Source organism: Dipodomys ordii, unplaced genomic scaffold, assembly GCF_000151885.1.
Source record: "Dipodomys ordii isolate 6190 unplaced genomic scaffold, Dord_2.0 Scaffold89, whole genome shotgun sequence".
NCBI classification, from domain to species: Eukaryota; Metazoa; Chordata; class Mammalia; order Rodentia; family Heteromyidae; genus Dipodomys; species Dipodomys ordii.
The window spans coordinates 5,409,591-5,426,833 of NW_012267305.1; positions in this window are offsets into that span (position 1 = coordinate 5,409,591).

Below are 17,243 nucleotides of genomic sequence, written 5' to 3' on the forward strand. Positions count from 1 at the left end.
GATTGGGATTGGGGGGGAGGGGGGAGGCTGGGAAGGGATGTGAAGGGTAAACAAAGGAGGAGGCTGCAATTCTTGGTAAGAAATGTACGCATTATCCCGCCCATGTATTTGTAACCCTCTGTACAGTATGTTCACAAATAAAATAAAATAAAATTTAAAAAAAAGAAAAGAAAATGTGCTGTCAGCTCATATATAAAGAGATTTGTGAATAAAGACAAAGCTATATTTTAGTGATATTATTAAATACAGAAAACGCAAATTATTTATTTACAATGTTACTGCTGTATTCTGTTTTCACTATTCTGAATACAAGTTTGCCTGCTAATGAAAAAGAATCAATTATATTATGTGAATTGCTTAAAATTGTTAGTGGCAGAGGAATTGATTTTAGATTCTTCTTTTATTTCCATAGGAAAACTAATAATAGTCGCATCTTTCATTGTAGACTTTATCAGAAATTGGAATTGTTTATACTCAGTGTGAACACTAATAAGAAAAACATCAATACTTCCAATGGGTGATAATGATGTAAAGGATTATATTGATTAAATTGCACTGCGTTCATCAATTACTTGGTTGAATGGCAACTCCTTACTACAACTATTAAAAACTAAAGAAAATATTTCTAAAAAGAATACCAATATTTTATTGATATGTTTGGTAGGATTATTTATAATCAAAATGCTTAATGTTATGCCTGGCTAATAAAAAGCAGCCAAATTCCAGTAATTCTTGTAATATTAATGTCATCTATTACAATGGATTGGAAATTTTCATTCCTTATGTTAAAATCATACAGGAGTTATTTTAATCTGTGTTTATTGCAGTTTGAACTCAGGCCCTGTGCTTACTAGGCAGGTCCTCTGACATTTGAGTGACATCTTTAGCCCTTTCTGATTTAGTTTATTTTTCAAGCATGGTCTTGCACTTGTTTCACAGGGCCAGATTAAGACCACAGGCCTGCTACATCCTCCCCCTACCTGGTTAGGATTACAGGTGGATACCACCTTCAATTTATTTGTTAAGAAAGGATCTCACTTTTTCCTTAAGCTGTACTTGAACAGTAATCATCCAAGCTCTGCATCTAACATAGCTGATGTGCTACTACAAGATTTTTTTTGTTTGGAGTAAAGGAGTTGTATATTGCCATGGCTGTTCTTAAACTCCTGGAATTAATGAATCTTTAAGTCATAGCCTCCTAAGTATCTGATACTTCATGTACATACCACTGTGATGGGCCAGTAGTTAATATATAGGATATATGTATATGCATATATATATGTATATATAAACTGGAAATGGTACTTTTTATTGAATACCTATAAATGTCTTATATTTTAATAAATATCTTACATTCACCTGTATACATAAAGCAGACAAATATCTCTAGACTTATTCTTGTATTCTAATAAGATTAATCATTGTAGAATTTCATGCATATACATAGAGATAATAATGTTGTATACAATATGCATAATACATGCAAACATTAACATTTTATATATTTATATTTATTTGTTAGGTATGTGTGTTATATAAAATATATCTTTATCATTAATACATATTGATCTTACATTAATATTTATGCATAGTATATTATATAATTATGTGTGTTATATATTATCAATATATAACTGTGTAACCATATATAATTATTTAAGTAATAATTATATATGATAATATAGAAAATTTATTATATATCTCATAATATTTATTATTGATACATATTGTAATATGTAACACATTATATATGTATATATATATATATACATATACACACATTGCAATGATCATAAATACTCCAACAGAAAGATGGCCTAAGAGTGTTGAGGACTGTGATTATGGTGCACAAACCTGAAACTGAATTTTGCTTAAGATGGCGAGGAAGAGAGGAATGGAATCAGGAATGTGTTTTGAGAAACAAGATTCTATGTAGAAAGTTCAGGTAGTTCAAAGTCCCTGAGACAAAAATCTCTTTGCATCCTTTTTGAAGCTTAACTAGGAGGCTAAGGTAGCTGGACTTGACTTAGGTAGAAAATAGAATGTGAAATCAGAGAGGTAATGAAAGGTAAATTCATGCAAGATTATTGAAGAATGTTGGCTATACCTTTGAGAGAATTGACAAAATTTTGTTATGTGCAGATAATTTGGATAACTTAAACTGTCAAAAATATCACCTGATGAAAAAAGTCTTTGGAAATTATTTTGACTGTACCAAATCCTTAAGAAGATACGAGTGTAAAAAAAAATCAAGTATCAACTCAATGGAAGGCATAAACAGCCAGGTGTGAGTAAACCTTACTGGGAGAGAGAAGTAATAACAGGGAAACAGGGAAACCAGTGGCTACATTTTCTCTCCTAATCTTGCCTCCACTCTATTCCCTATGTTCTGTAATTGCCACAGTGTCATATGGTCATTCTACCCATGAAACTATTTTAGAACAAAACTGTATTACTTTTAGAGCAAGATAAAGTGATCAGAAATTATGTAAGAAAATATTGTAAGCTAAAGAAAAAGATAACATAATAGTGTTTTGTCTGATAAAGAACTTGAAGTGAAAAATTACTTTAAAAAGAGGTACATTGTTTACTGATAACAGAAAAAATGGGTCAAGAAGATAAAAGGATCAAGACAGCAACACTATTAAGCTGCAAATGACAATATCAGAGATAAAAAGCAATGTCCAAATTTATAGTTAATATTATTAGCACATTCAGTTGGAAAGTGATTAATAAAGATACCAAAAAGAAACTAATTATTTGAATTTAGGTACCATAATTAAAATGATATTTAAAATAACGATAGATAAGGGCACAGACCCTGAGGGCAGGCAGGACATTTCCATCACTATTTTATTACCAGCTGTGTGCATTTGAGAAAGTTATGCAACCTGCTTTATTTTGCCTTTGTAAAACCAGAGATGACAACACATAATGGACTTTAGATGAAGACCAGATGAATTATTAAATTTAGGTTCTCAGAGAGAACCAGATGTACATGCAAATCATGAGAATATATAGTTAATAATTAGTAATATTGAACACACAATGCTTTTTTTTGAAGAAAATGGAAGTTTAACAATATTTCAACATTCCACAAAATAAGTTTAAATAACTTGCAAAGAATCAAAATGAGGATACAGGTGGACCCGTTGCAACAATGAGAAGTACACGTTGTCATGTGGAAAAGGAACTTTACAACTTTGGGGGGGGGAGGATTGGTTGGGGGGGCAGGGGGAGGCTGGGAAGGGATGGGAAGGGGAAACAAAGGAAGAGGCTGTAATGCTTGGTAAGAAATGTACTCATTATCTTGCCCATGTAATTGTAACCCCTCTGTACAGTATTTTCACACAAAAAAGAATCAGCATTGTACATATTATGTTCTCTTGGACCCCAATGAAATAAAGTCAGGTAACAATCAAAAGAGATGACCTAGGAAGTCCTTCTGTGAAAAAATATACTAAGAAATAGCATTTGAATTTGAAAGTATGAATAAAGCAAATAATGAAATATTTAAATAAAACCAATGCTAAAACTTTACATGTCAATATGTGTAGACAAAATCCAAAGCAGAATTTAGAGGAAGGGAAATTCTTTTTGCCTTATGTCATATAGAAAAATGTGTGTGTGCATGTGCCTGTGTGCGTGTGTTGGTATATCCTCACTATTCTGAAATTTCAAAGTCCAAAATATTTTTATTGCTAACTTGATGCCACAGGTGGAAAATTCCACATCTGATCTCACGTGATGTGTTGCAGTCCAAAAGCAGGTGTGCTAAAATGTTGCAGAAAATTGCCTTCAGGCTATGTGTATAATATATGCATGAGATGTTAATGATTCTTGTGTTTTAACCTGGATCCCAAGTTAGCTCATTAAGTATATGCAAATATTCCAAAATCTTAAAAATTTTGAAATCTCAAACATTTCAGCTGCCAAGCATTTTTCAACAAAACCTGACTGTGTTTTCAAGTATTATATATATATATATATATATATATATATATTGTTCATTTATGTACATTTATAGAGGTATAGATATATAACTATACTTAGCCAATTTAGGTTCTTACCCTAATTACCATAGACATCAGGAGATAGAGTTCCATGCATTTCCATAGAGATACATGGACAAAAAGAACAGAGAGAGAAAGAGATTAGAAACAAATGAATTTCCATGAAATAAAAACTATAATTTTGCTTGAAAGTTTAGGATTAACTATAGAGCAACATACATTCCCCATTGCTAATATTGCAGTTTTGCTTTCAGACACATCATTACATATGCAGTATTCTATGTGGAGTGTTCTAATTCTACATAAGTAATGATACTACTAGCAACCCAAAGATTTGCCTAGATGTGACTTTGCTTTTATAATATTTGTCTTGATTCTTATTAGTCCAGGAAAATATAAATTGTTTATAAAATCAACATGAAATTCACTAATGTTATTATCGTTCCCTTGCTTGCCACTACATGTTCAAAAAACTCCATATTGTTGGTGGTTTACACTTTAAGAACAGGATGAGCAGCTTAGTGATGGAATGCTTTCTTAGCATGTATGGGTGTGAGAACCTAGGTACAGTCTCCATCACCATAACAAACTTGTTTTTTTTTTTTTTGCCAGTTGTTGGGCTTGAACTCAGGGCTTGGGCACATTCCCTGAGCTTTTTTTTTTTTTTTTTTTTTTGCTCAAAGCTAATGCTCTACCACTTTGAGCGACAGCTCCATTTTGTTTTTGAGTGATTAATTAGAGATACGAGTTTCACTGGGACTTTTCTGCCAGGGTGGCTTCCAATCACGATCCTCAGATCTCAGCCTCCTAAGTAGCTAGGATTACTGGACTGAGCCACTGGCAGTCCAGTTAGTATCCTGCTTCTTACAGTAATTACTTCACATTTTAGAAAATCTTTTTGTCATTCAAGAATAAGTCCCTACATTATTGATTAACCATGTTTTTGAAAATTGTTTTCAATTTAATTTGTCTTAGATTTTTGTAAAATGGTGAGGATTCCTGTTCATATCTTGTGGATATAAATATGAAAAATATGCTATCCCTTAGCAAACTTTACACACTATGAGCCAATTCTCTTTTTTTTTTTTATTGCGAAAATACTGTGCAGAGGGGTTACAATTACATGGGCAAGATAATGAGTAGATTTCTTATCAAGCATTGTAGCCTCCTCCTTTGTTTCCCCTTCCCATCCCTTCCCATCCTCTCCCTGTCCCTCCCCCAATCCTCTCCCCCACCCCTGCACCAAAGTTGTAAAGTTCGTTTTCAACATAACGACTTGTACATCGCATTGTTGCAATGGGTCCACCTGTATCCCTATTTAAATGATTTGTTTTTCCCCTTCCCCTCCACAAATTATACCGACATCAAATACAGTGAAAGCAGGGGTTATTCCGTGGGGGAGGGACATACAAAGCAACAAAGAAATAATCTTATAAATGTGTTAAAAACAATCGAATGAAAGATTAAAAAACATTCTATACGACTTTAAATTAGAAGCTGAATCTAGAGTGTTGGTTAGAATCTTATGTAATACCTTCAGAAAGCATAAAGGCAGTTTTGAGCTTCCTCTGCAAATGGCATGTATAAGATCTAGAATTCTCTTTCTTTTTTCCTTCTTTTCTTTCTTTCTTTCTTTCTTTCTTTCTTTCTTTCTTTCTTTCTTTCTTGCTTTCTTTCTTGCTTGCTTGCTTGCTTGCTTGCTTGCTTGCTTGTTTGCTTGCTGGCTGGCTGGCTAGCTGGCTGGCTGGCTGGCTGGCTGGCTGGCTTGCTTGTTTTCATCCTTTCTTTCCTTCTTTTTTCTCTTTTTCTTTCCTTTCTCTTTTCCTCTCTTTCTCTTCCTCCCTCCCCTTTCCTTTCCTCCCTCCCAACCAACTCCCTCCCTCCCTCCCTTCCTTCCTTTCTTTCTTTCTTTCTTTCTTTCTTTCTTTCTTTCTTTCTTTCTTTCTTTCTTTCTTTCTTTCTTTCTTTCTTTCTTTCTTTCTTTCTCCTCCACCTTTCCTTTCCTTTCCTTTCCTTTCCCCTCCTCTCCCCTTCTTCTCCTCCCTTTCCTATCCTTTCTCCTCTATTCCCTCCTTTCCCTCTTCTTTCTTTCTTTTCCTTTAAATATGACTGTTGAAAACATTGTCTGCAGTTGCATCTAATGTAGTTTAAATTATTTCATAGAAAAGTTAAGAAATGGACAACTCATAAGACTTCAATTACACACCATTTCTGAGTATTGCACTATCTCACCTAGATTGTGAATCATCCTTTTATTCTGCATATTGCTCTATCTCACCTTAAATCTATAGTGTCTGATTTTTCATATCAACTGATGTGCTCTTGCATGGCTTGTGTATAAGTAATGTTTACTTTGCATAATAATGACCCGATAGCACTGGAGTAGTGATTCTTGCCAATTCAGATGTGCTAAAAAGCAACCATAAAGTGATTCTTTTAAGTTGAAAGATAAACAGTCTCAACTTTAAAAAGAACAAAAATAAATACTGAGATTGTTAAGATCAAAAACAAATTGTTAAGCAAGAACAACCTCTGCTTGTAATTGTGAAGAAGAAAAATACTCATATTTTCTTTGCTTCAAACTGAAAACAATTACAGCCACAGTATGTGATATGTGCTTAATTAAGATGGAGAAGGCATCAAATTATAGGAATCAGTTCTATCTGTGGTTTCAGGCATCCACTTGAGTCTTAGAGTGCATCCCTTGTGGATAAGGTGGAGCCACCATTTCAGTTCATGCAGGAAGTAATTATTTATGACTTTGCAATATAGTAAATTATTTTTGGTTAATTGTTTTGCTTTTCAACTTCCTTCTTTCCTTCCTTCCTTCCTTCCTTCCTTCCTTCCTTCCTTCCTTCCTTCCTTCCTTCCTTCCTTCCTTCCTCCCTCCCTCCCTTCAACCCTCCCTCCCTCCTCCATTTTTTCTTCTCTCTGTCCATTCCCTTGCCTCATCTCTCTTCCTTTCAGTCAGGGTTTCACTGTATAAGCTAATTTGTTCTTAAAAATCGTGATCCTTCACTTTCAGTATGTTAACTGTTGTCTTTGTTGAATTTGTTTTTTTCTTTAGCGGATATTTACATGTGTTTTCATTCTTGAGCCCAGGCTTTCATGGGAAATGGAGACTCAGCATAGATGGCCTACTGGAGGCAGAAGGAGCCAGTTGAGTCTTTCACCCACAAGTATTAGTCCCAAGAACTTGATGGGTAGCAGTAGGAATTGCATGGCTACAATTCTAAAAATGAGTGTTATAAAATGCTTATGCAGGTTTATATTTTGAACATAAAAACCTTGGCATTCTGTTTTCCTTTCCAATTTTCATCGTATGTTAAAGGTACTTGAACATATGGGGAAACTTTATTTTACAAGTTAAATGTCATTTACTCTAAGATTATTAAATATAGGAACAAAACTCAGAAAAATATGAGATTCAGACACTGGACCTATGTCATGAATTAACAACCAAGTGACTGAGGAAATGTAAGCTTCTCTCTGGCATAGGTTTGTTATAAATAACATATTTCTGGAGCCATAATAACCTGTATAAATTCAAAGTAGATTAAAGAAAGTGAAAGTAACATTCTCTCAGTATTCAGTTAGCTGTATTACTATGAAATAACTTCTAAAAGTAAGTTATTTTTCTTTTTAATGATTACAATTAGGTAGCTAACATGTCCTGAATATTGAGCTTAGATAAGATGTTTTGCTACTGAAGTTAAGATGTGAATCAAAAACTATTTATTGAATAAGTATCCATAAATAAATGCACTTGCATATTTAGTATATTGTATAAGATACTGCATAAGTATCATGTATAAGTATTTTTTAACAACTGAAGGAATATGGATTTGATGATTTTGCCAAAATATATTTTTTAATTTTTGGCAGGTTGTCATTTTTTATTCTCAAACATGATGTACAGAGGGATTACAGTTACATGAGTAAGGCAATAAGAACATTTCTTGTCAAACTTGTTTCTCCCCCTCATTTTTCTCCTACTTCCCCTGCCCAAATCACCCCAAGTTGTGCAGATCATTTCCAACATAGTGTCTTGTGCATATCACTGCTGCATTGGTTCCCCCCTTGTCCTTTGTCTCACCATTTTGTTGTTCCATTTCCCTTCCCTAATTCAGATAAACATTTATGCAATACTGGAATACCAAAATCAAATACAGTGACAACAGGTGATAAGAACAGGGGGAAGAACATACAAAAGAAACAAGAAATCACATAATACATTAAAAACAAAAACAACAAAAAACAAGCTCTAGTATCCATGTCTTGGAGTTCATTTTGCTTAGCATCATCTTATATTGTCACATGTACATAGCTATTGAGCTATTCTGCTCATCTGGTAAGATTATCCTAGATGTGTATTAATTATTGCAAATAAGGGAAACCATGGGACCTATGTTTCTTGGGGTCCGGCTTAATTCACTTAGTATGATTTTTGCCAAGTCTTTTCAAAATATTAAATATTCCTTGGTATCAGCAATTTGATGGTCATCCATAGGACATTCTAGATATGAAGATATCCTTATAATCAAGCACATCTTAACCAACTTGTTTATTTTATTTTATAATAGTTATCCCAATATATAAATGATGTACAAAATGCTATACATGTTAAATATGTACTTAAGGTAACATCAAAGCAGGAAAGAGGCTTATCAGAACCTCCTAAAGTTTTTCTGTGTCTCTCTTCTATGGAATTTTTTTGCTTGGATATATTTTATTATTATCACCATTAGCATGTGTGTGCTCGCATGTGTGTATTAAGCATATTTAACCTGAGGTTTCCTCTGTTGACAGTTTTGAAGTACACAATGCAATATTGTTAGCTATGCAATGCATCCCTATGAATTATTTATCTAGGATAAATGAAGCATTATCCCTATTAAAGAATGTACCATGATACATGTTATCACTGAACTCAATTCTAAGCATGGACTTCCAAAAACCTTTATATTTCTTTACTGATGGTGTCTTGGAATTACTATTTGCTCTGGCATTTTTCACAAAGCCCAGTTTCTGAAACAGAGAACTACTAATATATTTGATTTTTCTGGGTTATAATAGTGTCTCTTAAGTGTGAAGCCTTGTGATGATCTGGATGAAATGTAGGGTACAATGAAGACCTATCCAAGATTTAAAGTTTTAGATATTCAGCTTCATGCTTCACTCAACAAAGGGTAGAGGGCAGGAAATTTATCATTTGTCATGACTAGGTAACTTTGGTTAAGGAGAGCTTCCAGGTTAGTGAACCCATTTGTACTGGAATTGTAGCACGCTGGAAGAATTCAGGAAACTTTTATTAGTTCCTATCCCATACCATATCCTTCTCTTACTTTGTTTATTTCTGAGTTGTATCTTTTCATTATTTGATTTTTCTTGCCAGTACTGAGGTTTGAACTCATTGTCTCATGATTGTTTGGCTTGTTTGAATGGCTGGCACTGTTTTACTAAAACCATACATCTAGCCCCTTACTTGTTTCTTTTAGAATGAAAAAGGAAATATAATTAAATGTTTACCTGACTTAAAGTATTTAAATTTTTTTACAACTTAGCAGGGATTTGTGAAAAGCTCCAGCTCACAGCTCAATAGTCTAAATTATAAGAGGTGCCAACACGACATCTGAAATTAGGGTAGTCTGGGGGAACTGAGACCCTAACACACTGGACAGTTAGAATCAGAATTAAGACAAATTGTATGACATGCACTCAGTAGTCAGTATGAATTGGAGATTGGTTGGTGTGAGGACTAATCCCTATACATGTTGTCAGAAGAGTTGTATGAATAGAGTAAATGGTGAAATTTTCATTTAAAAATAGTTACCCTGGGTCCCTGCCATTTTTTAGTTCCTAGAAATTACTCTTTTTCATAAATAAGAAATCATACAGCATGTTTTTCTTCTCTATCTGGCTTCTTTCACTTAGCATATCTTCCAGTGTCATCTAAATGATTATCAAGGTCAAGACTTCCTTTCTTCATTCATTGGTTTATGGACACTTCAATTGTTTCCAATTATCTGTTTAAGCTTCACAGCCTCATTTGTCTTGGTTTATTCGATGTTTTATATATTAAGGAAATGAAAGGTCAAGAAATTTGTTTAGTCATCCAACTAATAAAAGCAAGAGCTGAAATGGAAATCATATCTATCTGAGGCTGGAGACACTTTAAATAAGGTCTAGATCACAGTAGAGAATAAACTAGGCTATGGCCAACATGCTCACGATGTCATTGCCACTAAGCTCCTTTTCCAAAGTCTCCCAAACACTGAATATCTCCTTTACTTTTGGGGTAATCTTTACTGTTTTTGAGCTGGTGATAATGTAATATCAAACATACCAGTTTAACTGTTGTACTATGAACTTGAAAAGTACACAAGATTGGATAGTTTCATATCGAGACTGAAAGACGGAGACATCTAAGGTATACATTGGAGAATACAACCTGCATTGGAAAGGAATAAATAGAGATACAAAAGTTCAGAAATCTACCTTGAAAGGAATTGGTGATCATCTATATATGAGTAGGAAGGAAAAGTATTCACAAAACTTTTATAGAAAAAAAATATATATATATATATATATTCTGAGACAAAAATACCCAGGATTTTTTCATTAAAAATAATTCTCTGTTATTACATTTGAGTTCAAATAAATAAAAGAAAGTGTGACTTTATTATAGTAATTTAGATTATTTATCTTAAAGATGGTTTCCATTCAAAGAAAAAAGAGATTGAATCTATAATATTTTTATCTATTGCTGCTGAGAGGGCATAAGTCACACAGTTATATATTGAATGTTTGCATATTGATTGTAGCTTGACCTTAACAATTTATCATTTAGTCTGGTGCCATCCTCCTCCATGATAGATGTTCTGGCTAAGGGTCTAGCTGCAATTTAATTATAGACCCTGCTTCACAAGGTTTCATAAATAAACAGTCAAATCTGCTGCAGGGGATGAGATGTTTTAGTTTGCATAACCATATTATCATTTTAGTTCCATAATGTAGCTTCCATCCATCAACTCTAGAATCGTTTTTCATTTCAGAAGACAGTTCTTATAGGAAACTATCTTAATGACCATGAAGTAAGGAGAAAAGTTTCAATAAGTAAGGAAAGATATTAAATACCATTCCACTTTTATCTAAACTAATGAATAGAATATATAATATGTGCTGTACTCTGTGTTATACTATACAGATAGGGTTTATAAGTGGATATAGAATTATTCCATAACATAAGAATCATTGCTTAATGACTAAGTGGAGTAACTGTGAATAATGAATAAATTATAAAAAATGTAAATGATAAATTTTAAGACCATATGCATGTCCTCAATGAGTTTATGCTCTAGGATGAGAGATAATCTATTCATTTCCAATTTATTATTACTCCTATAATCCTGATTTTCTCCTGTCTTTCTTGGTTTAAAATCTCCTTTCATGTGCATATTTAAATTTTATAAAGTCTTTATTTCTCTACATTTCCACATGTTTAGATACACAGTGTATAATAATTTGGAGTTTTTATAGGGATTCTGTAAGACCAAACAGTGGCTCACACCTGTAATTCCACCTACATGGGAGCCTGAGATGAAGAGGTCTGTGGTTTGAGGACGGCATAGAGAATATATCTAAGAGACTCCTTAACCAACTAACTACTGAGCATAGTGGCACACACCTGTCATCCCACATATACATGAGGCTGATATTTGGTTCCAGGCCAATCCAGGCAAAAAATGTTTGACTTCTCAACAGAAGAAGGTGAACTTGTACCTGACATTCCAACTATGGCAGGAAGCTTAAAACAGGATAGGCATCAAGATGCATGTACATGCAAAACAATTCCTAGTAAGTTCACAGAAGACACACAAATGGCAGATCAACATCTGAGAATATACAGTTTCATGCACGTTGAAACAATAGAGTATCATTTCTAACTACAACTAATGGATCTAACAGCAACCCAAACTTGTTACTGTTCCATTCAAGACAGTAAATTGATTCAAACACATTGAAAAATAGTGTGCTATTATCTCAATAATGGAAAATGCTGATCCTTGATGACTCTAAATCTTCACTATTAAAATATCTCATTCCAACCTCTATATCAGTGAGCAAGCAGATACATATAATGATTCTGGTAGAAAATTTCTAATTGCCAAGGCTTGGAAACATCTCAACTATTTGTCAGTAGCAGAGTGAATAAACACACTGTATCATATTCATAAAAGGAGATGTTAAATGATAATAACATTAAAAAATCACGTGACTGAATATCAGGAAAATAAAAATGAGCCAAGAAAGGGAACATAGAACACTCAGTATGTTTTCATTACAAAACATTCAAAAGGAAATAAAGCTAAACAATGTATTGTTCAGGGCACAAATACACATAATGAAACTACATGAGAAATAGTTAGGGGCTGATAAATGCCCAATGTCTAGTATTCATATAGCTGAAGAACTGAGTTCCACAGGAGCTACTTAGCTGGGATGATGCTTTATTTCTTTTTTTATTTCATACTATTTATTTTTTTATTTTATTTACTTTTTTATTGTGAAAATACTGTACAGAGGGGTTACAATTACATGGGCAAGATAATGAGTACATTTTTTTTTGTTGTTTTTTGTTTTTGTCCCGTCATGGGGCCTGAACTCTGGGCCTGGGCGCTGTCCCTCAGCTCTTCAGCTCAAGACTAGTGCTCTACCACTTGAGCCACAGCGCCACTTTCGGCTTCTTTTTTCTTTTTGCTTATGTGGTGCTGAGGATGAGGAATCGAACCCAGGGCCTCATGCATGCAAGGCAAGTGCTCTAACACTGAGCCACCTTCCCAGCCCATGAGTACATTTCTTATCAACCATTGTAGCCTCCTCCTTTGTTTCCCTTTCCCATCCCATTCTCCCCCCGCCCCTCAACCAATCCTCCCACTCCCCCGCCCCCCCACCCCGCACCAAAAATGTAAAGTTCGTTTTCAACATAATGACTTGTACATCTCATTGTTGCAAGGGTCCACCTGTATCCCTATTTAAATGATTTGTTTTTCCCCTTCCCCTCCACAAATTAAACCAAAACAAATACAGTGAAAGCAGGGGTTATACTGTGGGGGAGGGACATACAAAGCAACAAAGAAATAATCTTACAAATGTGTTAGAAATAATGTATTCAAATGTTTTTTCTTTGATGCTTTATTTCTTAATCCAGTTAATAAACTTGTTGATATTTGCTGGATTATTATTTCTCATATTCTCTCTGTGTGTGTGTGTGTGTGTGTGTGTGTGTGTACGTAGTCGTACTGGGTTTTTAACTCAGAGCCTTGCAGTCTTGCTTGGCTTTTTCACTTAAGGTTGGCATCTACCACATGCTACCACAGAAGCCTTGAGTACATGTCCAAATTTTTTGCTGGTAGTTAGAGATGGAGTGTCCTGGATTTTGATCAGTTTTTCAACCTTGATCCTTAAATGTCAATTATGTAAGTATCTACTATTATAGGCACGAGACATCAACACCCATTGAGATGCTGCTTTTGGAAGTATCACAAATGAATTCAGCAGACCACCTGGAAATGTGGCTTCCAATATGACAAAACCCAAACCTATGAGAGGCGGCACATTATCTTTCTCCATCCTAGGCCTTACCTGACATTGTCACTGCAACCACAAATTTGGATCTCGAAGATATGCTAGAGTCAGGTCTGAATTGTTGCCTCTTTTTGATGATTCTTCAAACACACACACACACACACACACACACACGAGCACGCGCGCGTACACACACATACACACACATCAATTTTCAACTTTGCCTTGTAGTCTCACCTCTGAGTTAACAAGCCATACTGGTAGGCATGGCATTTTCAGGACCTGAATTTCTCCATTGTTAACATGAGAGCTTTAAACTAAGTAGCCTCTATGTATCAGAAACATTAAGCTTCTATGTTTCCAGTGATTTCACAGCTCTTCTCTGAAGTATATGCACGAGACTCCTTATTAAATGGACAAATAAGATAAAATAATTACATATAATAGAACAAAAATGCATTCATATTGAGACTGGCTTATTAAAATCTAGGTCCAAGCACATAACATGAATGCATGACTGATGCCATTAGTTACATTATTTGATTTTATTCATTTTCTACGAATTGAATAGTATATTTTATGACTGGAATATGAAAGAATTGAAGGGGATACACTGTGATGTTAGGAGTTAAGAGTATTGATAGTTAATACTTTCAGAATGCGTAACATTTAGCTGTAAGATTTCTAGGCTGGAATCTGTTTAAGCCATATTGTTCTTCTGCCCCCATGTGGCATGTGGAACATACAACACGACAGTCCTGTAAGCATAAAACCAGTCTGTATGTTTGCAAAACATTTTATCGTAATGTTTGATCACTTCATTCAAACAAAAGGTCATTTGTTGAGAAACTCTACTGAGTACTTCAGGGATTTAAAGAATTTATTTTCTAAAAGTGATCCTTCTTAGACTGACAAGTATATACTTTATTTATAGTTCCAAAAATTGCAATGATTTAGGCTACATAAAATTTAAAAATAATTTCTAAACTGTTATTGACACATTTTGAAAGATATCAGCACTTTTTTGTTCTAAAATGCATGTTGATTTGATGAAGATGTTAAAATATACAACCAAAAACACCCATATTTTCAATGAACTTATTCTTTGTCATTTTGCTAAATGTCTACCATTACTATAAACTGTAAAAAAACCCAAATAATTGCTGATTTATAAAAATACATTTAGCCTTCCTTTTAAAATTAAATATTCTATTAAAGATTTGTCAACTTAATTTCTTATCATTGTATTGGCATGTTATATGATGACTTTTATTAAAATATACACTAGAAAGTCTCTACCAATTTCTGCTCCTACTACCAGCATAAGTACATACATAAACAAAAAGGATAAGAGTTGAATATTATTTAACTTAATATTGGGAAATTTATATTCACATTTCTTTCTCTTTCATTAATATATTCATATATATACATATGCATGCACATATTTGCCTTGTAGTTTTGCTTTGTATTTCTACAAATTTTAATTTTTCTAACAATAAATATTCCCAATTTAAAATAATGGATTTAATTTCTTTGAAGCATTAAAATGATTACCATCAGGTGATTGACAATTAGTTATGTTATTAGCTAAAGATCAATTCATGTGAGTGTTTTACTATGAATTAATTTAGCTGATTGATTTTTAAAGTTCAGATGAATAAGATCAAACTATTTCATATGCAAGTATGAAAATAGAATAATAAAGAGGGAGGGGAAATAGAAATGTTATTAGAGGGAGTGAATTTGATTGAAACACATTAATGATGTGTGGAATCACCACAAGGAAGCCATTTTGTACAACTAATCAAAGCTAAGAAAAAAAAGTATGAAAGTTTAAACTGGCATAATAAATAAAACATTGTTCCAAAGGAAATGATTTGTGGTATTGCAAAACAACCCATTAACTTGGTTACTAACTCCGTAAATATTGCTTTAATATTCTTCAAAGTGGTCAGGATAAATTGCATGTTCCTATGGAACTCAAGGTGTTTTAGGGGACCTGTGAGGCCCAGTATTTCAGAAGTTTCTTCAACAGAGAAAGGGTCTATTAATTTCTACCATTTGAAGGAAATAGGAGCCTTGTAACAACAACAACAACAAAAGACCCTCAAAAGCAGAATAACACAATGAGTGCTCATGTGCCAGGTTTGCTGGTTTGTCTGAGTATTTAATCATTATGCATATAATAGTTACGCTCATCAGTTATTATCATCTATTTAATACACAGTGAAAATTATGCTCAAACTTATTAAATATTTAGTCTGAGTTTACACAATTAAAACCAGAGCCCAAAATTCAGACTTGTGTCCTTTACCATGTGTAGTGTTAACATCTATAGCTTGATAGCTCTCTTAGATGAGAATGAGAAATTTCATAAAGGTCTTCGTGGAAGAGCTTGGGTAGATGAAGTGCAAAGAGAAATTGCAGGAAGAGTCCCTGGGAGACTCTGAAGAGTTCTTTTAGTTTATGATATTACATCTTCTATTCCTTTTCAGTTGGTTTGTTTTTAATCCTTTTATTTTGCTTTAGGTAAATGTTCTTTTTATACTCTATTGTGCTGTTAACTCATCATACTGCTATTCCTCTTTTCATAGATGGCCTTCACATAGTTCCATTGTTTTTCTTCTGCCATCTGGCTTAAAGTTCACTCATTTGAGCATATCCTTTCAATTTCTTTTGTATTTGAATTAATTTGTGTGTTACCTATTCTCTCTACTCCATGCTTTTTTTTTGTTTTTCCAGTCCTTTTTATTTTAATGTCAAGTCACTGTGAATACAATTACAGACCACCAAAAATTCAACAATTATTTTTAAAGAAAAATGTACGGGAATAAAACAGGTAGATATTAAGTTCATAAAAGCTCAAAATGACAAATCTATTCTCAGAAATGTTCATTGTTTTTCCTAGAGGATAAATTAATGCAGTATTAGTAAAATGAAATTAATCTGAAGAAATAGATTCAAAGTTTGTAAAATACTAATTTACATATATAAAATCATCATCTTGATTATGTTCTAAATATGAAATTGCAAACATTTAAAAGTTGAGAAGTTCATAAATATGTAAATCATGTTTTGAAAAAGTTTCACTGAGGATCTATACCCCACAGGTAAGGGCGGATATGTCTGGCTATGAGGAATGCCGGTTGACGGAGTCATGACTTTCTTGTATAAATTTTTAAAAAGCATGTTATAATGTATTATGAACCTTAATATTTGTGAAACAAGAATAAAATTCTACCCAACACATTTTTAAGAAGCTTCATCATTCTAGATGAATAAGTTAGGGAAAAATTCAAAAAGAAAATTTCAAGTCGAAAAATAAAAGTCTCAAAGCATTTTACAAGGAACAATAATTAGGTTCAATTCTATTCATATGATTTTCTCTATGAAGTAGTATGGTATGATGTACTAGACATTGCATGTCCAGTGAAGATAACAGGCTAAACAAGGAAAAGTTTCTATTGTTAAGTCTGAAAAGGTAAGGCTATTAGGCTCCTCCCCTTTAGGCTTAGGGTCAATGTAATATTTACAGTTAAGAATTAGATTAATGAATCATAAGGCAAGTGAATCTTACTCCTTTATGGACATATATGGCTGTCCATTGAGCTAAAAGAAATGTCCTTTTTTAAGTACTGA